This window comes from Schistocerca gregaria, chromosome 7 (genome assembly GCF_023897955.1).
Source record: "Schistocerca gregaria isolate iqSchGreg1 chromosome 7, iqSchGreg1.2, whole genome shotgun sequence".
In the NCBI taxonomy this organism is placed as follows: Eukaryota; Metazoa; Arthropoda; class Insecta; order Orthoptera; family Acrididae; genus Schistocerca; species Schistocerca gregaria.
Window position 1 is genome coordinate 464,482,240 of NC_064926.1, and position 8,482 is coordinate 464,490,721.

The 8,482-nt window shown below is 45.0% G+C and overlaps 1 pseudogene; it reads right to left on the reverse strand.

Moving 5' to 3' along the window:
- Window positions 1-6,593: 6,593 nt before the first annotated feature.
- LOC126282701 (5S ribosomal RNA) lies at window positions 6,594-6,711 on the reverse strand (annotated as a pseudogene).
- Window positions 6,712-8,482: the final 1,771 nt, after the last annotated feature.

Sequence of the window (8,482 nt, forward strand, 5' to 3'; positions counted from 1 at the left end):
GATCTGATGCACTTTGGATCCAGTTGTCACGGACTCCTAGCTAGCAAAGGTTTTTCTGTAGCTCATCCTCCCATCGCTTCCTGGGTCTTCAGATTGGACGGGTTCCATCAGGTCTTCCCATACGTACGGCTTTTGCCAAGCTTATTCTCCGCGCTTTCAGTTTTTGAACGATGTTCGGTTGCCTCATCAGCGCATATAATTCTTGGTTTTTTTCTACTTCTCCAGGAACTCACTTCCTGGACAGGTCCAAGGATTCTTCTCATTATTTTTCTTTCGAAGACCAACAAGTTTCCTTCATCCATCTTTGTTGTGCTTAAGGTTTCTGTCCCATACAACTATACTGGTACTATCACGGCACTGTATGCTTTACTTTTGGTCTTAATTGACAGCTTCTTGGATGATATTATTTGCTTTAGACTGAAATAAGTTTTAGACCCATTCAAATACGTTGGTTTATATCCTGTTTTAAATTATTTTGCCTGTTGAACCATGTACCAAGGTATTCAAAATTTTTCACTTTAGCAAATTTCCATATCCCTACCTGTAATGAGATGTCATTAGGGGCTTCTCTTGATACCTCCATTACCTCTGTCTTTTCCGTAACCCTATCTTACTTGCATTCTGCGCTAGGTCCTCTGTCATCTCTTCCTCTGATTCCGCTAGAACTGAGATGTAGTCTACATAACCCAATAAATCTGTCCTACCATTTAGCGTCATCCTTTCGTTCTCTCTTTTCATTTCTCGGATTGCTTTCTCTAGGACCAGATTAAATAACAGTGGTGAAATAACATCACCTTGTCTCACACCCGTTCTGATATGGAATTCCTCGGACAGCCCCCCTTCGTTTTCGACTTTGGCTATTGTTTTACTTGTGCATACCTTGACCATATTTATTAACTTCATTGATATACCAATCTCTCTCAGGATGTTCTACATACTTAATCTGTAGATACTGTCATAAGCCTTTGAGGATGGGGAATTACAATTACTTCAATTTCTGGATGCTGTCTACAGAGTTAGCTACACTACTAAGGTATCTATAAAGTCCGCAGTCTTACCTAGAAGGAGATGCTTTAGAGTTTACCTCTCACGATTCACTACCACGTCATTAGGTAGAGAACACTACCACTGCTGAAGTGTGGCACAAGGAATCAGCATCGGATGTAGAAAAACCAAAGAGAAGCTAACTCAAGTGACCAGACATTTTATCGGAACTGTATGCCAACAATGTTCGTCTAAATCTTACGAGAGGATACAAGTAGAAAAGACTGAACGATCACGCACAAAATTACAAATATCGCAAACAGATAATTTCGACTTCATTTGAAAACCATGAGGACAAGTTACCAATCTACGTTAGTATCTGTTGTGGGATACTGAACGTATGTTGCGTTGAGCCCACAGATTACTGCTTCTGAAGCCAACTTAGAAAAGTGAAACGAGTTGCGCTACCGAGAAATTAATTGTCGCCCTTTATGCAACCCCCGCTCGGTGATTCTATGAACATTCTCAATAGATATAAAAATCAGGAAATAATTTTAAAGAACATGTTGGCAACACTGATACCAGGCTGAATCATGACAGCCTGGCAACTTTAAACGAGATTGCGCGCTTTACAATGGAACTGCGACCTTGAGACAAGTAGCAAAGAGAAATAACACGAATAAAACAAAAAAGATGTAGTTGCGGAACTGACACTTCCAAGGCAAAAAGCATTTCATTGAGAGTGGAGCATGCAGTTCTTCGTGGAAAAGCTTGAACGGCCCCGCGGCGCCTTCGCGAGCAGCACCATTGCCTTAACGGAGAAGCGCCGGCCGTTGTGGCCGAGCGGTTCTAGGAGCTTCAGTCCCGAACCGAGCTGCTGCTAAGATCGCAGGTTCGAATGTAAGGTGTCAGGCAAATCCAACACCTTACATGAAAACCCGGACATGATAAGCAAATTAAGTAGTATGTCACATAGCTCCGAATAAATCGTGACATTAAATTAACCAAAGTAATACGAGTAACGAGTGAGCAAATGGAATACCACAGACTAACACAAGAATGCCTAAATGCATGTCGTACCTTCCCACCGTGAGGCAGACGCAGTTCCGAGGGGAGAAACGAGGACAGAAGCCGAGAGCAGAACCGTGTTAAGCTAGATAAGGGAGGGGCTGGGCACCCACGCCGCGAGCCTACCTGTACGACTATACAACCCGCACGTTTTAGCGTGAGGCTTTTTCGCGTCTCAGGTATGTCAAGGATCACCCCCAGCCCATGTTAAAAGCTAGAGCCCTCCAGAAAAGCAGTATAGATCTTACGATAATACAAAAAGGGCCACTACCACCCGCAAGTTTTAGCGTGAGCGTTTTCGCGTGTCTGTTACATTAGGATCACTCCCCAGCCCATGTTAAAAGAGAGAGCCCTCCAGAAGAGCAGTATAGATCTTACGATAACGCTAAAAGGACCACACTAGCTGCAGGTTTTAGCGTGAGACTTTTTAGCGTCTCTGTTACGTTGCAAACTTTAAAAACATTGCCCCACCACGAAAAGTATAACGTTTCTCATTGGATAGACAGAATTTTTGTAGGCGGAGCTTAAGGTTAATATTGAGACCCTGACTGGTCAGATGAAAACATAGCCAGATAGTTTTTTAAACCAACTTCGGTAAATTGTAGTAAGGAGAAGTTAGGAAAGAGTGGGTTCCGAGACGGCGAGCTGGATGGCTGCTGCGCCGGCCGCTGCCGCCCTGACGCTGCCTAAACACCGACAAGGTAATGAACGCACGCGATGCCGCATATTTGAGCGCATAAAGCTTCACTCAGAACTGCAGAAGTCTCATCTGTTACACCCCTTTTTTGCGTAATAATAATGGTGATCGTTAATTAAAACTTATGGTGTTCACATTTGCCACTTGAAGAACAGATCTGAAACGCGATGATTTTTCTTTTCTATAGTTATTGAGAAGCCACATCAGCCACTGTAATTTACGACAAGTTAAATAAGTAATTAAAGATAATTGAGGGTCACTGTAGACCATTTTGATAGTTTTATCTTTTGTGAAACTTAATTTAAACCTAGATTATAGATGTGATATGGCATAGGTAATCCTTCGGTCGATTGTAGAACTTGGAAACCCATTTAGGGAATATTCGTTCACATTTTTGTTGAACGCTGTTGGTTTTTACCATCCTGTATTAAAACACTTCCTTTTATCAATAGTGCAATTTATAAACGATGTTTTGTGATTAGAATAAATTTCCAATGGTAAAATTAACTGCTTTTTCGACGTTATTTTACCAGCTAACTAAAAATAGGAAAGCCTTGAACCCTTTCCACTATATTTAGTTAGAATTAAGGTTCTTTTACAGGGAGTGCAGTGGAGCTGACGCTGAGATCATTTAGTATTTGGTTATATCATCGCTAGTCTCACTGAACTCTTCTGAATTCTACATGTCATGTGTGGTCTGGCGTCTCCTTACCAGCAGCAGGTCCCAGGTTCAAACTAGCTAATTCCCTAAAAAACACGCTCAGAGCGTCGTTGCGCGAAAGTGGTAGGGAGACACTATATAGTACAATCAGACACCACCATGAATGTTTAGAAACGGCCCCGCGACGCCTTCGCGAGCAGCACCATTGCCTTAACGGAGAAGCGCCGGCCGTTGTGGCCGAGCGGTTCTAGGAGCTTCAGTCCCAAACCGCGCTGCTGCTAAGATCGCAGGTTCGAATTCTGCCTCGGGCATGGATGTGTGTGATGTCTTTAGGTTAGTTAGGTTTAATTAGTTCGAAGTCTAGGGGACGGTCACCTCAGACGTTCAGTCCCATAGCGCTTAGAGCCATTTGAACCATTTTTTTGAACGGAGAAGCGTCCAGTGTAGAGAATACTGTTTACAGAACAATCCTCTCCTGCCTAGGAGAGTGTGTTTTGAACGATGCAGACAGTAGCTTAGTGGTCACATAACTGCAGTCATGCTACAGATCTAGCTCTAGAATAGGGCCCGAAATAGTAACTCACGTACAGTATGTAGAACGAGGAGAACCACAGTAGACGGCATAAACAGTGACAGTGTTGGACCTAACTTTCGATTCACTAGGCTCGACGTATCTTCCAAGAGCTGTACATTACCAAATAAAAGCCTGTCGTCGCCTTTTACTGTATTCGTGTGGAGGAAAACATCAGAACTATTATAGGCATTTTCATAAAGTTTTCGCTAGTAGATAGACTGATTGGCAATAAAGGCTTGTGTATATAATCTGTAACCATTACGAGCATTTTGACTGAACTATGATATATTAAAGTCTACATGTGTATACTACTCTAAGGAAGTACTGCAGGAATATTTATTCGGTTTTCACTAATATGAGGGGCAATCATGCTTTCACCGAACATCCGCCACAACGGAACCATGGAATGGTTCCATTCTAAAATAATCACCACGCGTGTTTGGTTCGAAAACACTGCAACAGCCTCCGTACAGTCCGGATATTTTGCCGTGGACTTTCACACTTTTGGCAACCTGAACGAAGAAATGGGTGGATGTCTGACGAGGAAGTACAAGAGTGGGTGCGGTTGTGGATCCGCCAGGGCCGATCGCGTTCTGCAGAACAGGATTTGATTTTATCGTTTCCCAGTGCGACACATGTCTTAAGGCGTGTAGTGATTATTTTACTGTTGAACCGTTCCACGGTCCTGTTGTGGCGGCTGTTCGGTTTTCATTCGAGTGCTCCTTATCGATAGACTAACATACGAGGTAGGTTTATGTACACTCATATGCACAAAAACCAGAACACCTTGTACCTCTAGAGTCATAGTCACAAAACATCTACTTTAGTATGTTTTGCAGAAATGATTATCATTTCAGTCACCTCGATTCAGCATGTGCCCTGCTGCCTAGTAAGCACAGGCACCACCGTGCGACCTGATAACTTGTTCCATTCGTGATGGCATTGACGCGTATAAGGAACGAATAGCGTCCTGTGGTATAGACATCCGTGCAGCATTCATCTAGTTACAAAGTTCATCTGAGGTCCGGAATGAGATTTTCACTCTGCAGCAGAGTGTGCGCTGAGATTAAACTCCCTGACAGATTAAAACGGTGTGCCGGACCGAGACTCGAACTCAGGACCTTTGCCTTTCGCGGGCAAGTTCTCTACCATCTGAGCTTCTGTGAAGTTTGGAAGGTAGGAGACGAGGTACTGGCAGAATTGAAGCTGTGAGGAAGGGTCGTGACTCGTGCTCGGGTAGCTCAGATGGTAGAGCACTTGCCCGCGAAAGGCAAGGGTCCCGAGTTCGAGTCTCGGTCCGGCACACAGCTTTAATCTGCCAGGAAGTTTCATATCAGCACAAACTCCGCTGCAGAGTCAAAATCTCATGTTGTTGTTGTGGTCTTCAGTCCTGAGACTGGTTTGATGCAGTTCCCCATGCTACTCTATCCTGTGTAAGCTTCTTCATCTCCCAGTAATTACTGCAACCTACATCCTTCTGACTCTGCTTAGTGTATTCATCTCTTGGTCTCCCTCTACGATTTTTACCCTCCACACTGCCCTCCAATACTAAACTGGTGATCCCTTGATGCCTCAGAACATGTCCTACCAACCGATCTGTTTGATCTGCCAGGAAGTTTCATCTCTGGTAGTTGGTATTGGATCACACCACTGCACCCGTCGTTTCACCATACCCGACACATTTTCGACTAACTACGAGTCTGGTGATTCCTGTGACATCAAGAAGGCACGTGTTCGTGCAGCAACGTGTGGTCATGCATTGGCTTGCTGGTAAAAGCGTCTGGGATGTAGTGCTTAAAGGGTCTGGCTACGAGTCGCAGGAGGTCATTCACGTAGGTCACACTCGTCACAGTGCCCTGGGCACGCACTGGCTGCGATGTGTGGCTGTACCCAATAGCAGCCCACACCACAAGGCTACATTTGGCGCTGTACGTCTTGTGCGAATGCAGTCACTGTGATGCCGCTCCCCCTGTCTTCGGCGAACCAAAATGCGGCCATCATTTTCAAACAAACAGAACCTAGATTCGTCCTAAAATACTATCTGAGGCCCTTCATGTCCGCAGTGATGTCGTTCCACACACCACTGCTGTGTAGCACGCTTCTGCACGTTCGTCAAAGGTAGACGGAGATGTGGTCGACGCGCACGTAATCCGTGCGCTAATAATCGGCGACGGACTGTCATCCGTGATAAGAGTACAATGTGTTCCACTAATCCACTGCTGCGCCAGCGCCGAGGAGGAAGCACACCCGTGCTTTTGGATGAGGTGTCGATCTTCCCAGGGTGTGGGGGGGGGGGGGGGGGGGGGAGGGGTCTAGGCGGTGTTACCTGACCCATCTCGTGGTGTTCCACGGCCTTTTGTGGACAATTCTGAACGTACCCGTTGCACTGCCGAAACACTTCGTCCTACTCCGTCTTGTCTTCAGGCCACGAGTGGCCTACCGGGACCATCCGACCACCGTGTAATCCTCGGTGGAGGATGCGGATAGGAGGGGCGTGGGGTCAGCAAACCGCTTTCCCGGTCGTAAGATGGTATTCTTGACTGAAGCCGCTACTATTCGGTCGAGTAGCTGCTCAATTAGCATCACGAGGCTGAGTGCACCCCTAAAAATGGCAACAGCGCATGGTGGCCTGGGTGGTCACCCATCCAAGTGCCGACCACGACCGACAGCGCTTAACTTCGGTGATCTCACGGGAACCGGCGTATCCACTGCGGCAAGGCCGTTGCCACACTTCGTCCTACACGAGCTACAATTTCCCAGGTGGATGTATAACATTCTCTCGTCCGAATAATGCTCCCACTTTCGAACTCAATGATATGACGGTACGTTACGCGCCTACGTCTGCGAGGCATCCTACTCGTCTGCTCAAGACACACTGGTCCATTACCCTTGTAAGTAGGCTGTTTAGGTTTTTTTATTGGTAACGCCGCCGCCACGTAGCGCTCTGTATGAAAATCACTGGCTGTGCAGTGTGTAATCTGTGGCTGGTTTGCATTGTTGTCTGCCATTGTAGTGTTGGGCAGCGGCAGCTGGATGCTAACAGCACGTAGCATTGCGCAGTTGGAGGTGAGCCGCCAGCAGTGGTGGACGTGGGGAGAGAGATGGCGGAGTTTTGAAATTTGTAAGAATTGGTGTCATGAACTGATATATATATTATGACTATTAAGGTAAATACATTGTTTGTTCTGTATTAAAATCTTTCATTTGCTGACTGTGCCTATCAGTAGTTAGTGCCTTCAGTAGTTTGAATCTTTTATTTAGCTGGCAGTAGTGGCGCTCGCTGTATTGCAGTAGCTTGAGTAACGAAGATTTTTGTGAGGTAAGTGATTTGTGAAACGTATAGGTTAATGTTAGCCAGGGCCATTCTTTCGTAGGGATTTTTGGAAGTCAGATTGCGTTGCGCCAAAAATATTGTGTTTCAGTTTAAGCACAGTGGTGTACAATTTTTCTAAGGGGACGTTTCATATGGCGACCCTGCCAGGATTTTACCATGCCTTCCTCTCAGCATATTGGTCTCAAGCCACACAAGACCGAGTAAAACATGGTATCATAATGATGAAACATTTCGAACAATCTGAATTTTCAAGTCTTTGAAGACATGTTACATAAGAATCAGTATCTTTCAAACCCATACAGCCCCTCAGAACTCATCCGCATTTGCTGAACATTTACGACAGATTATTTTGGCAGGACGTTGCAGAGAGGACATTGAAGCTTTTCAGTTACTCTTACAAGAATTAGAAATTCACACTGACAGTCGCGGAACGTGATAACAGGAACACAACAATTACAGGTCACATCCGTCGCAATTCTGCGATGAAAGAAATAAAAACTGGACACGACAAGGCTATTCTCACAACACAAATCGTGACCAAAACAGACACCACCTGTATGACAACCACTGGCAGAGTAATAGTTACAGAGAAAGATCGCATTTCCTTAGTAATGATTATAACAGAGACAATCGTAGAAACAGACAATATGGAAACCAAAATAATTATTATCAAGGGAGACAATAACTTCAGAGGCAACGGTCCACTGTGCAGTGATAATTCAGGGAGAAATTCTTCACCAAGTAACCGACAAGAAAGAAACTACAGGAACTACCGACATGACGACAGACGATATAATCGTAACGATAAACCTGAATTGCATCAGAACTGGCGGGATTCAAACAGAGCTGGGCCCTCTCAGCAAGGTGAATTTGTAAAAGTTAGGTCTCCTAATTCCAATAACGGCGCGCGCCAACAAAGAGACAGACAATGACTCTCACCGCAGGCAGCCGCCTGCGCCGGCTGGCTCAGCGAAAAATGAGATAGACGCTAACCTTGAGAAAAATTTTAGCATTCTTTACCGATGTACCATATACCACATGATAATTCCGTTGAAGTTGGAGCTCTGCATAGTAGGAAGAGTAAAGGATTGCACCATATTTCACATGTAAAACCTTTTATTGAGAGATAATCTGCTTTTTATGCAACATTTTGGTTTAGCTGAA